Here is a 14,214-nt window from a genome sequence, read left to right on the forward strand (position 1 = left end):
TTTGCTCTCACTCAGCTGGAAAAAGCTACAATAGGGGACTGCTCCATGGACCAATGGCTAAATTCTCACAAGTGCTGGGATTGCACACCCACTTGGGTCCTGGCTCATGTCTGGCTTCCTCACTTGCGGCCTGGGAAAGCAGTAAAGGATGGCCCAGAACCTTGGGACCCTGCACTCACGTGGGAGGTCCAGACGAAGCTAACTCCTGGTGTTGGAACAGCTCAGCTCTGGCCATTGCGGCCATTTGGGGAGAAAAGCAGTAGTTGGAGATCTTTCTCACTGTCTCTCATTCTTTCTGTAAATCTGATATGCCTTTCCAATAAATAAATCATGTAACTTTTGGGAGTGAATCAGTTACTAAGAAGAAAAACCGCCACAGTCACCCTAATCCCTGACAGCATCCACAATTTCCATAGGCAGAGCAAGGGAGTGTGGGAGCCCAGGACTAGAAGCAGGTCAGACTAACTCCAGCCCGTAGCTCCTTGCTCACACCCTAGACAGGTCACGAGCTCTGTTCTTGGCTGTGACCGTGTGTATTAATTTTTGCTTCTCCTTTTCTTGCTCTGCTTGCTTTGCCTCGCGACAGTGTTCCTCAGGAACTGAGTCAAGGCCCTCACTGATCAAGGTCTTAAGACGCTGTCCACTAACGTACCAAACTCCCCTTGCAACGCTCTTTACAGCTCAGCTCAAAGCAGCCAGAGACCAGGATGCCCACCACATAACAGAAAACAAAAGGCTGGAAGGTTAGGTGGAGTAGAATGCAACGTTAGCCTAAGCAGAGTTGACTCCACGCCGAGCCAGGGTTACTGCCTTATCTCAACCAGCGCTCCCTAGCCTGAACCCAGCCTGTCAGAGCTGATGCCACTGCCCAATCAGGTGCAGGGGCCACCCCTGCTGCCCTACTGCAGCCCCCACTCCCATGTGTTTAAAAATCCGAGTGTCATATAGCCAAGGGGTCTCTGCCTCGCGCGGTCATGGCCTGTTAGGCTCTCCTCTCATACAAGCAATTCCAAACCTAACACGAACCAGCAGAAAGAGGAGGAATCTCGTTTTCTGTTTCTCTCGCTGCCTTTAAAGGTAATTTAAAACAAAAGAAATTAGAAACAGACATACCTGTTCAGATATCGCTTAGTATGCTTGGGTTCGAGTCCTGGATTCATTTCTGATTCCACTTTCTTACCCGTGCGTGCTGGGATGACTCCAAGCTGGGTCCCTGTCGACCACATGGGACCCCCATGTTGATTGCTCAGCTCTGGTGCGGGTCTGGCCCTGGCGTGCATTCCAGGAGTGAACCAGCAAATGGAAAGAAATGGGAATGAGAATGACTTTCCAAGAAATAAAATAAAAATTTTTAATTATGAAAAAGGAGCAAATTCAACTCAAAGTGAGAAGAAAATAGTAAACACACACAACAATCAAAATTAAAAGCACAAAAATATAAATGAAAGTAAATGGTAATTGTTTTTAAAAAATGAATATACTTTACAAATCTCTACTGTGGCCAAAAATAAAAAATATATACAAATTGCCAGTAATAGGAATTATAGAAGAGATTTATGTATAGTTACTTCTACAGTAGAAGGATACTAAAGGACTACTATAAAGAACTCTGTGCCTTGAAGTATTCAACAAGGCAGGTAAAAATGGGCAGAATCCTTAAATGACAAAAATCAGTCAAAATTCACTCAAGGATTAGAGGTGTCATGAATATCCTAAGTCTATTAAGAAAATTGAATTTGTAGTTAAAAATCTAACAAACTTGAGACTCAAGGAGGATTAGACAAGTTGAATAACGTGCAATCTATTAAATAAATTGATTTTGTACTTAAAAGACTTTCAACAAAGAAAACTGGAGGTCCAGATCATTACACTGAAAAATTCCATCAAACATTGAATGAAGAATTAATACAAACATTATAAAGTCTTTCCCTGAGAGCAGGACACACTGCTAGTTTGGGCAGGGCAAGATGACCTTGATACCAAATTCACACAAAGATAACACAAGGGACCCCACACGATGCCCTAGTGGCTAAAGTCCGCACCTTACATGTACCAGCTTCCCATATGGGCACTGGTTCATGTCCCAGCTGCCCTGCTTCCCTTCCAGCTCCCTGCCTGTGGAGTCCAGGATGGCTCAAAGCCTTGGAACCCTGAATCCACGTGGGAGACCCTGAAGCAGCTCTTGGCTTTTGGCTTCAGATCAGCCCAGCTCTAGCTGTTGCAGCCACTTGGGGGGGTAAACCAGTGAACGGAAGATCTTTGTCTCTCCTCTCTGTAAATCTGGCTCTCCAATAAAAATCATAAATCTTCAAAACAAACCAACAAGGTATTACAAGATCATAGCCCAAGCTCCCTCATGAATGAAGTCACGAAACTAACACTATGCTAGGAAAGCTGACTCTACCAACCTATAAAAGGATTCCTTGGTATGATAAAGTGTTTTTCTCTGGGAATGCAAGAATGGCTCAACATTTGAAAATCAATATAATTTTGGATATTAACAGATTCAAGAAGAAAAATCAAATGATTGTCAATGTTATGTGCAATAAAAACTACCTGATACAAATGCAACATGAATTCCTGATTAAAAACAACAGCACCATCACTCAGGAACTCAATGGAGAAGGGGACTTCCTTAGGCTCAGAGGGAGGGTCTGCCCAAGTGCTCGGGGTGCAGCCTGAACAGGGGCAAGGCACAGAGGTCCACACTTACCACTCCCTTCAAAACGATACTGGAAGTGTTAGCCAGTACCATAACTGTGTTCACTGTGTCTCTATATATTACGTACTGTGAGGCACTAGCACCCCATAGGGACAGAGGTTCGAGTCCTGGTTGCTCCACTTCCAATCCAGCTCCCTGCTTACAGCATGGGAAAGCAATAGAGGATGGTTCAAGCGCTGGGTGACCTGGAAGAAGCCCCCCGCTTCCAGCTTGGCCATTGCTGCCTTTTGAGGAATCAAACAGTGGATGAAAGATCTTTCAAGTGCTCTTTCTCTGTAAATCTGGTTTTCAAACAAAATAAAAATAGATCTTTCTAAAGAAATAAAAGACAGAAATCTGCACTTGTACAGATTAAGCCAAGAGTTTGTAGATAAGGCTCCAAAGTCCCGATCCACAGAAGACAATCATTGATACACTGATCACCATCAAAAGTCAACACCCGTGCTGTGCCCTGGTCCTTCCAGACCTTCTCTTCCCAGGGTCTGGGGGCTGCACCTTCCTGGGGAAGCCAAGCCCTTTTTCTGGCACCTCTTTAGGAGGGCACCCATCCAAGGCACCAGGACAGGGTGCTCCTCAAGACCACATCATGACTCAATCACTCGGTTTCCACCTGTGGATAACAGGAAGGGGTACTAACTTGGGGAGTGCAACAGGCGGTGATGAGACAAATTGAAGGGGAATGAAAAGTAAGTCCCAGATGGAGAGGAAGTACTGGCAAGTCACATATCTGAGAAAGGATTTATTTCCAGGCTACAGAAAGAATTCAAAGCTCAACAAAAAGCTGGCAAATAAACCAGTTTTTTAAGATGGGAATTATATGAACAGACATGTCACTAGAAATAATATGGGGATGATAATTAAGCAAATGCACAGCTGATAGAAATAAACTAAAACTAAAACCATAAGGAAACATGCCACCATCCATCTCCTCAGATACACAACCAGACCACACCAAAGGCCCACAAGGATGGACAAGCCACGGGAGCTCTTGTCCACGTGTGGGTGGGGGAAAGGAAAGACAGTACTCTTTCATTTTGACTATCATATAAACACTCACTGCCAAGTGACCCAGAAATTCCACTCCTCACTGTTCACCCCAGAGTAGACAAACCTGGGTCCACTCATGAGCCCTCTGCAAAATGTTTCCAACAGCTTGATGCATGGTCATTAATAACTAAAGGCAGCCCAGACTTCTATCAGCTGTTCAATGAATCGGCAATTCTACCGAGTTAGATGACCCACTCAACAGCGGTAATACATCTCAGATACCTTATGTGGAGTGACAGAAGCTGGATTCACAAGGCAACCTATTGCACATTTCTGGTTCCAGACACTGCAAACGGTATGGAAGAGCTGGTGCAATGGTTCAGCTGCTAATCCTCTCCCTGCAAGTGCCAGCATCCCAAATGCTGGGCTGTGCCCCCACTGCTCCATTTCTCATCTAGCTCCCTACTTGTACCCTGGGAAAGCAGTAGAGGATGGCCCAAAACCTTGGGACCCTGCACTCACACAGGAGACCCAGAAGAGGCTCCCGGCTTCATGTTGGCTCAGCTCCGGCCATTGTGGCCATCTGGGGAGTAAACCAGTGGATAGAAGACTTCTTTCTCTGTTTCCTTCTCTTTACTAAGAAACATAAATAAATTTTAAGGAAAAAAAAACCCAGCATGGACTGGGAGCCAGTCCTTGCCAGCGACTTGGAGTGGGAGATGCCCACTGCCTAGAAACGCATGGCTATGTGACTGCTCACATTTGTCAAAATGAACAGGACTGCACGTTAAAATAAATGAATGAATTTCCCTGTGTGCAGGGTAAAAATACAAAGAAGAAAGTGAGGACTATGTCCGGGTTCTACCTTCATTTTCCACTCCCTGGTCTTTCTGGCCCTTCAGGACACTTCCCTGGTCCCCGAGCCATCGCAGTGGCTTCTTGCTTCTGACAGTGGACAAGCGCTTTCTCCCTGTGGCCTGTCGTTTGTATTACATTCCCCAACAACACTTGACGTCCCAGTGGTCACCTTGTGGTCACCTTATTCTACCCATCTGTGCTGCCGATGGTCTCCCCAGCACCTACACATTCTTGCTGCTAGCAGATTGCTGTCCGCTTTCCACGAATCCATCACTGCATGCCCCCAGTTACTTCGCTAGCCATTGGCAAACTGAGTCATTGTATAACTCTGTCCTTTAAATATTTCCTTTCCTCTGGACAGACCTCTTCCTCTACCTCCCGTTTACTAACGTATCTGTCCCAAGGGCTTCAGAATGACTCACCATCCGATATGCGTGTCTACCTTCTCATACCGTCAAAGTCTGCCTTTGTTTCAAACAATATTAGCAAAAATAGGACCTGCTGCACTCTTTAGTTATGTTCCTAGCACCAAACTGTTCTCTGGTACCATTTCTGTGAAATCTTGACAGAAATTCCATAAGGTAATTTATCCTCTTTCCAAAGAAGAGAACTGTGGCCAGTAAGTGAAGATGCTGCTTCACTCGTACACGGTTCATCTCCCGTCCCTTCCACTCATCCACGCATTCACCAAGGGAGCAACGCAGGTTTCATGGGCACCTACTGCCTGCCCAGCAGTGAGTTGCACAGCTCCCGGCTTCTAGGAGCCTGTAGCAAATTCCCAGAGCACAGAAACTCTCTCTGCTCTTCTGTCTGCCCCCCTCTGCTGAGGTCAAGGTTGCCAGCACCTGTTACACTGCATTCTGCAGGCCTCTAGCTCAGAGTCGGGAAAGGCTAACTTAGCTCCACAAAGTGTAATGCTAAAAAGTCGCAAATGATACCATCAGGCCCCATGTCCTTTGGGAAGGAAATAAGCGCTGGAGGCAAATGTGTAGAAGCTGCAGACATTTGCAATCAGAAAGCGATGTGTGCCGAGCGGGCAGCGAGCCAAGCTGCAGGCCTCGGCAGCGGTAATGAAGGGACAGCATTACCCAGCAGCTGGAGGATCTCATCTCCACAATGAGCCCTGCTGGCTGGGAACCACAGGGTCCTGCAAAATTAAGCAGGCCCACAAATTACCTGCCTAACATGCTGGCTGCATGCTAGAAAGTTGAATTAATTGCCTGAAAACAAATGAACAGGATAGGGCCAAGAATTGCCTCATTAGCATTCAGCAACATCACTGCCTTTTGAAGAAAAGGAGAGAAGGCAGGGGAGGAAGGAGAAACAATGGGAAGAGAGGAGGGAAGGGTAATGAGAGTGGGGCTTGCATTGCCAGTGCCCGCGAGCAGCCTGGGTATCACTCAGGTGCCATGCCCGATGGCTACGTGGCCCACACCGCTGTTCTCGGCCGCAGCAGATGGGGTCTGAGCCCAGTGCAGACACAGGACACAAACTGACAAACCTCACAGGCATCTTCCCCTTTTCCTCAGTGTTTTCAGCCAAAGGCAAAGGGAGTAGGGGGAAAGAAACATTTCCTCACTGGCTGACTGCAGCCAACAGGACAGGAGGCCAATGTCACAGGCAGGAGGGTGCTGCCCCTCGGAGCGCAGCAGATTCAAAGCTGAACCCTGGGACACCTGCGGGGGCTGTCTCTGCCCCCTTCAATTACCAACGCCTCTTCACAGGAGGCCACTCCTGCACTGCCCCTGGAGCATGGCATGCAGGAGGGACATGGACGGGGTGGTGAAGGGGCGTGGGGGCCCCTGGGCACGGGTTAGTAGAGAGAGTAGAGCCGCTGGAGGCGTGTTGGCGCCTGGTTCAGTGGACACAAGGGCCTGTTCTCGCTGTCTTCGCAATGTGAAGACACAAGGAGACGGCACCACCAGACACTAAGGAAGCTCTTGAGACAACCAAGCTGCCAACACCCCAACTCGCACCCCGACTCGCACCTCCTGGCCTCCAGAACCAAGAGACACAGCTGACCCACAGGATGTCGCCAATGACTGATGGGCGCTTTCTTCCCCAAAACCTCGAGAACCTTCTGTTCAACCTCTGCTGCAGTCACCTCACCAGGTTCTCATCCCTGAACGCCCGTGAGCGTGTCGGAGCCCTCTGCAGACTGCAGCTACCCCCTTGTGCCAGGTCAAAGCTGGCACAAATTCCTTTGATGAGTGGCTGCTATGTGGCATGCCCCTCAGGCTGGCCAGGTGTCCGTTTTGCTGATGCAGGTGGCAGGAGTTACCTCCTTCCTCCCCAGACCGGCCCTGCGTCACTGACTTCTCCTCGCTTTCAGAAACAGGCCCGCCCAGCCATCCTTCCCTAACGAGCCCTGATAGCACCTTCAGGTCGCGCCTTTGCAAACCGCCACATTCGCGCAATCCAAGAACTTTCAGACATCAGACTGGCTCTTATTTTGCTCACGCTCTTCTTTCATGCCCCTGAAACAGTCATGCACTCCAAAGCCAAACTATACTCTCCGACCCGCGGTTTGTCCTGGGTGAGGCGCTGCGCTTTCCAGCCAGTAGCATCAAAGCCTATGTGTCTTTTTTATCATTTAGAGGGAAAACTTTTTCAGTGCTGCCTCAGGAGGCAAAGATTTTGAAGTGAGCTCTCAGTCATCACCGACAAGCCATGGGGATCAGCACGATGCATTCCTGGGGTGCACGTGGGGAGAGCTGGGAACCCAGCCTGGGTCCTGTGCTTCTCCTATGCTGATTTCAAGCCAAGTGAGGAGCCCGCAGGACTGGCTGGTGCCTGAAGCTGCCACACGGTTGTTCCCAAGCAGCAGTCAGCTCTGCCTCTGTATGTACTTCAGCTGTCCTGGGTTCAACTCCAATTCTCACCACAGAGAACAGTCATGGCCCCAGGAGACACACACGCACTTTCATGTTCGCCCTTGATCTTCCTTATGACTCGGAACTTGCTATACTCCTGGGAAGCGTTTAGTTACACGGAGCTGCAGACAGACACCCAACCCCTGCATCGTCCAAGCCAAGCCTCACTGGCCTTGGTCTTAGATTCCTTAATGGGCCACCAGTCAAAATGGGGTCATTTAGGGTGGGCCCACACTCCACAGGCCCAGTGTCCATGCTAATTCAAAGGGGGAGCAGGAGACAGATCCAGAAGGATAGAGTGTCATGGGGAGACAGGGACAGAGGTGCAGGGGCAGCTGATGCCAGCATTGCCAATAACCACCAGATGTGGGGAGAGAGGCCTGGGCTGGACTCGGTCTCACTGTTCTGCAGGAACCAGCCCTGCCCCCATTACTGTGGGACAAGGCAGCGCAGCGATGGAAGCCACAGTAACCGAGCTTGTGACAACCACACTGGTGAGCCAATATTCATGAGCAGCGTCACTAACAACGATGACTAATGTAAGATGTCACCAAAACCAACCAGCAGTAGTCCTGAGAAGACATCACTGACAACTACCAATACTCGTGGGGAGACACCAGCACGAAGCACCACCCACGTGCCCGGAGGACATGATAAGGTCAGCCGCAGCACCAAGAGCAGCCGCCCCACACGAGCACTGTGTCTGTCTGGGAAGCGCTCTCCAAAAGCCACCAGAAAGAAAACAGGCCCTGCACTCTGTGCGAAGGACTTCCATGCTCCAGCAGCCCAGTGGCACCATGGCTGTGAGCAGTGTGTGCCCACTGGGACAGTCACCCACTAAAGGCTGTCATCATTGAGCCGAGGGGTCAGAGAAGCCCTAGCCCAAGGCCCTGTTCCTGTATGGCTCCATCTCTCCGCTCTCTGTGGACCACCCATCAGAGACTCCTTGGGATTTCCCAAGCAGCCTCTTTGCAAAGCTCATGTCTGGAGCTGGGGGCGGTACAGAGGGCCCACACTGCTGGCACGGAGGGAAGGAGAGGAATGGCAGGCGATGGGGATACGGAATGCAGCCCCTACATGGAGCACTACAGCAGGCCCTGGCTGCTCAAAGTCATTCGTCCAGTGTCCCGGCAGCACCTGTTCGTGGCATCTCTCCACAGATGTGGAGAGGACAAGATAACCCAAGCAAACACAGCACGGTCCTCACAGGGCTTCAGAGAGGGAATTCCAGCACAGCAAGGCCAGGGTTAGGACCACACAGGGCAGAACCCACAGGCACACACAGAGGCATTGCAGTCTCCTGAAATAAGATGTATGCGCTCAAAATTGATGAGTAATTAGGAAATATTCACGCCAAAATATATGGAGGAAGATAGGAGAGGTGGTGGCTCATGATAAAACTACAGGCCCAAGGTTGGCACTGCACTGCAGTGCGGCAAGGCCAGTGTCCATGAGGCCTGCTGGGAAAAGCAGAAGATTGCCCAAGTGTCTGGGCCCTGCTGCCTCATGGGAGACCAGGGGGAGCTCCTGGCTCCTGGCTCCGGTCTGGCCCAGCTCCAATCATCACAGCCTTCTAGGGAATGAATGAATCAGTGCATGGAAGATTTCTGTCTCTTCCCCCACCGCCCCAACTGCTCTCTCTCTGTAACTCTGCGTTTCAAATAAATACGATAAGTTGTAAAAGAATTACAGGCCTGATCCTGAAGAGCTGCTGATGAGAAGAGACGTGGTGCTCCAAGCCGTGGACCCAAACAGACGCCCAGAGCTGTCGAGGTTTCACCCGCAGGAGCAAGCCAAGGTTCCCGGGTGGGGAAGGTCTTCAGGAGTCTTCACAAATAGGACAGCACAACTCCACCTGTGGGCAAAACAACATAACCTCAACGGGGATGATCAAAAAATACACCTACCTACAGAATGATTCAAGAGAGACTGGGCCAATGTTGTGACATAACAAATAAATTCACTGGCTGCCGTGTGGGCATTGCACAGGAGTCCCAGTTCATGCCACAGCTGCTCCACTTCCAACTCAGCTTTCCACTGATGCCTGAGAAAGCAGAAGACAGCTCGAGTGCTTAGCCCCTGCCACCCACACGGCAGAGCCCGAGGAAGCTCTGAGCTCATGGCTTCAGCCTGCCTCCTGGGGAGTAAGCCAGTAAACTGGAAGAGCTCTCTGTCTTTCCTCCTTTTAACTGCCTTTCAAATTAATGAATCTATCTTTAAAAAAAAAAAATAGAAAGTGCCAGAGTAAGCTGATAGCCCAAAGCCACACATACAAACACACACACACCCTAAGGTCACACCCTCACACACAGCCTCCTCCCACTGGATCTGAGGAGAACCTGGCCAATGATGTGCTGGGCAAGCTCTGGGCCCATGCACGCAGAGCACCTGACCCTGCCAGCCTCGGCTTCCAGACCTCTGGGAACCTGGGTGCACTTGATGTCCAGCTTCTGCTCTCAGAAGGCCACCTGGGCTGGCCACGGGGAAGGTGGTCTGGGATGATGGGAGACCTGAGTTCAAACTCATCCAATGGCCCAGCTCAAGTTCCACATGCGCCCCTCCAGGGCTAGCTGCCGAAGGACAGGCCGGGGCATCGAAGGTTCCAGGTGACACCCAGGGACTCTGAGGCCACTAGTGCTGCAGTGACTTGCTAAGCACAGGTAGCAAAAGTGTTTAACCCACATCCCTTCAGAGGCGAAACGAAGACAATGTTGATTTTTTTGGCGGTGAAGAAAACCAAGGAAAGGCTGAGTAACTTCTTCCAAGTGCCACAGTTACACACACTGACCATGCCCTTATCTCAGACTTCTAGTGTCAAAGGAACGAAGGCGGGAGCACAAAGGCGCCCAGCAGTCTCCCACCAGCCCAGGAGCCCAGCCTTGGGGGCACCGGTGCCTGTGTTCCGTCTGCTGTCACCTGCTGTGCCAGTCCTCAGCTGACCCCCACGTCTGGCAGCTCTCCGGCTCACCCCACGCTGCCAGAATGGTTCCCCCGGCTTAGAGAAGCACCCGACAGCGAAGAGCCACCCTGCTGCCAGCTAGCCACAGGGCAGGGGACAGAGCGGTGTGTATTCCCGCAGAGCCTCTCCTCTGGAAGCCTACTCATGCTCACGTTCTTCCCATCTGGCCCAGAAGTGGGTGCCCTCTAAAGAGTTTTATAAATAAGTCAGTTTCCCCAGTTCTCCAAAGACCCCGGGCGGAAACAGTTCACCGCCGCACGCCTCATTTTTCAATCTCACCTTTTGTAACTGAGCCTGAATGAGCTATTCTTCATGCGCTTGTAGCTTGACAGGAACAAGAAAGTGTACCAAATCATTAATTCTCTAATTTGCCCACATAACATAAAACCAGCTGGCTTTTAATATTTAATTAAATTAGTGTGCTCCCCGACTGGGTTCTAATATTCCAATTTCAATTTTCAGCACAAAGCTAACAATAAAACCAAAAGCACTGAGTGATGTGTGGAGGGAAATATGACCTTGGCAGGAAAATGGGGACGCACCTGCATGTGCAAAGGATCCTTTTTCTTTCTTAAGCAGTTTAGGAAGTCCGGAGTTACTCTGTGACTAAACAATAGCACCTTCTCTGTGAAGGAGCAGCAGGTGGCAAAAACGCATGCACGCTGAAGGCGTCTACTCCCCCGCCCCTACACTGCTCCACTCTGAATATCCTGTTTTCCTGCAGCAGCGCTTGCCTCTGGTGCGTTGCCAAAGGCCTAATTCCAGGGTCTATCTTATGTTGGGTTTAGTTTAAAAAGATAACTAGGTACTTAGACATGTCTGCCTCTAGACTTGCGAGGCTTGTCCATTGTGACAATGATAGGTATTCATCTAGATCTTAGAGAACAGAGCTTCCGGTGACAGAATGAACCCTTGCTACTAGCATGACAACGGTGCTGCTGGCAGCTCAAATCCAGATCAGCTCTCCTGGAGAGAAGTGTCCTTGGTGGTCTAATCCACTTTCCAAGCAAGCCTAGCACACCTGGTCATGTAGCTATGGATGTCCTCCACACACATGAAGGAGGATAGAACCTTTCTCTTTGGACTTGACTCCTGCCCCACCCACACCCAACAATGTAGGACACCAGAGGGACCCAAAGACAGACTTCTCCTTAGCAGAACTGCAGAGTTCCCAAGGGTCTTCCAACTGAGAGGTCCATGCAGCTGTGGGAGGGAAGGGCGACCGAGTCCACCCTCCCTTACACAGCATAACCACGTTAGATCACTCCACTGCTTCTACCTGGAGCTGAGCCGAAAACAACACTCTGCTTGGTTCCATCACAGACATGGTGTGCGGAGACCACCAGGACTGCTGCTGCACAAGCAAACAGTGTCCCTTCCAGGACTGGAGGGACAGCGGGGGCTTGGGTGGGTGGGGGGCAGAAGTTTGAAGAGCAAACTGAATGCAGCTTCTATGCTCCACCAGCCCTTTCACTACCCTCCCCCCCGCCGGTCAGGACAAACACACACACTGCAAGCCCAAATCAGTCACGAACCACAAGCAAGATGCTGGGGATTTAGGATATCTGGGTCTCTTAGTGGGGACAGCAGTGGTTAATTGCAGAGAATGCACCATTATTAAATAATACAAGTAGCTTGCTTTGTGAAATTTAAAAGCAGCTTCTAAAAGGCTTCTACTGATGATGTTTTACTATCTGGTTTGTTAAGCATCTATTAGAAAGTACTATTAATTATAATGGAATACATTTTCTTCCATAGAGCATTACCTGAACACACACAGCAGGTTCATAAGAGCCATAAACATGTGATTATTTATTTCATTAGGCAATCTTGTTGTCTTTTACATACTACTAATTGCTTTTGCATTAGCAGTATCTGGAAATGTTTTAACTCTTGCAAGGTGTGATGCTCTTGGCCATGGCTATCCGCACAAATTTCCCAAGTTCTAAATAGTTTCTTAGCCCTTGGAACTGCTTCGAATGTTACCTTTGATCTCCAGATCAAAGCCCACACTGAGAATCTCATTAAAGCTATTGACCTTCTCCCCAGAAAATGAACATCAACAGAGAATGTCACGCCAACGTCTTCAGCGTGGTGGACTCCCAGCAAGCCACGCCACGGAAGCGCAGGTGGAAAAGTTCTGAGTTAAAAGGATTGGGGAATTCTTGACATTTTGTAAAGCAGTGAATTTTCTGCTATCTGCACTTGACTTCTTCGGGCGTTTATTCAGCAAAGCAGAAGGCAGATGTCAATTGCTGGCAGAAAAAGTAAAGGAGAAGGCTATTTCATCTAGCCTTTGTGGATTAAAAAGCAAAAAATGCTCTATCCCCATAATCTTTCTGGATCAACCCAAGGAACCCTGTCTGCGTTAGCCTTTCAGCCGTGTTTTATGTGAAGAAAGAAATTGCTTCCATCGTGCAGGAAAGCCACGTCTTCAACACCTGAAAAAGTATGTCCTGGCCTAAAATCTATCGAGCCCTTGTTCTGTGCTAAACATCGCACTCAGCCCCTGCTGCGTGTGCACTGCTGCGTGTGCAGTTCTTACGAGCACAGGACAAAGTTACAACTCAAGACTGGAAGGCGCAGCTGAACTCGGCCAGGCCGTGCTGGTAACTGATGGCATCAGGACTCCGTCCTTTCCAGGTTGGCAGGCAGGCAGACGCCAGCGCATGCAGCTGTTTTTTGTTTATCTAAGTTCTGTGAAAGAGGAGCTTTATTTGATTTCAAAGAAACAAATGACCTAAAACGCTTTGCACCTGCTCCTGATTTCTGTGCAAATTTATGTATAATGAATTGTGAACAAAGGGGAGAAAGTCCTAAATTCAAAGAGTTTTAAATAATCTTAAATCAAGCATGTAACATGCAATCCCATTTGTCCAGAAAAGAGGCAGAGGACAGAAGAGTAAATCTTCCACAGCACAATGACTGCCAGGGAGCACGAGTGTTCCAACACGGAGGACTTTTCCACTTTGGATGACAACTACAAATCACTGACTCATTCCACGGTGTAAGTAGTGAGTCAGCCCATATCTTTTCCTCTTCACTTACTTTGAATTTCCTTGACTTTATGACAATGCATTGCTCTGTTTACTTAGCCGATCTTTGGGATGGTGTCTTCAAAGAAAGTTGCAGGCACAGATGGCAGGCTTGTGACTCAATCTTAACAGGATATTAGGATAAAGGATGGTCAAGTTAGGCAGTTTCTTCAATGTAATATTGCTACTCGGGAGAAGTTCCAAGGTGAAAGTCAACAGGAAAACCCATGAAGACATGCATACAAAGCAGAGGTCGTGATTAAAGTGACCATCTCAGGGCGGAGCCTGGTTCCCAAGGACACAACACAAGTTCCTGCTGAGCCTGCACATACACAGCTGAGTATGCCTCACAGTGGGCAGCCAGGTGAAAACACGACTTCTTGCACATAAGCAGCTTGGCCCACAGGGTTGAACTGCCTGAGCTTGCACACCAGAGTTGGGGCGCTCAGGACAAGGTCTGTTACCCCAGTTCACCCCCACTCTCATCACCTCTGCACCAGAGCTGGGCAGACCTTGTCTTAAGGATCCAATAGTCAGCATTTAGGCTCTGTGACTCATTCTGTCTGCAGCAGCTACTGGATTCTGCCAATGGAGCATGGGGGGCAGCCACAGATAACAGGAGACTGGCACACGTTCCAGTAGAACTCCACTGCCCAGATGGCTGACTGCCTTTGGCAGATAGGTGGTAATTTATCAGTCCCTACCGTAAACTACAAAGTCCTGCCCTATTTATTAGCCTTTTTATTTTGGTGTTACTCATTTATTTATCTGAAAGAGGTT

At 49.2% G+C, this 14,214-nt stretch overlaps 1 long non-coding RNA gene across 2 annotated transcripts in view; it reads right to left on the bottom strand.

Annotated features, from left to right (window-relative positions):
• Positions 1-326: 326 nt before the first annotated feature.
• Positions 327-14,214, bottom strand: part of LOC121155499 — a 142,610-nt gene continuing 128,722 nt past the window's right edge. For both annotated transcript variants that reach the window (XR_005883674.1, XR_005883675.1), the window contains 2 exons: positions 9,131-9,295; positions 327-1,269 (listed from right to left, as the gene is read on the bottom strand). This is a non-coding gene — a long non-coding RNA (uncharacterized LOC121155499). The remainder of the gene's footprint in view (positions 1,270-9,130; positions 9,296-14,214) is intronic.

The sequence above is a fragment of the Ochotona curzoniae genome, unplaced genomic scaffold (assembly GCF_017591425.1).
Source record: "Ochotona curzoniae isolate NIBS_2020 unplaced genomic scaffold, NIBS_Ocur_1.0 contig_2927, whole genome shotgun sequence".
Lineage (NCBI taxonomy): Eukaryota > Metazoa > Chordata > Mammalia > Lagomorpha > Ochotonidae > Ochotona > Ochotona curzoniae.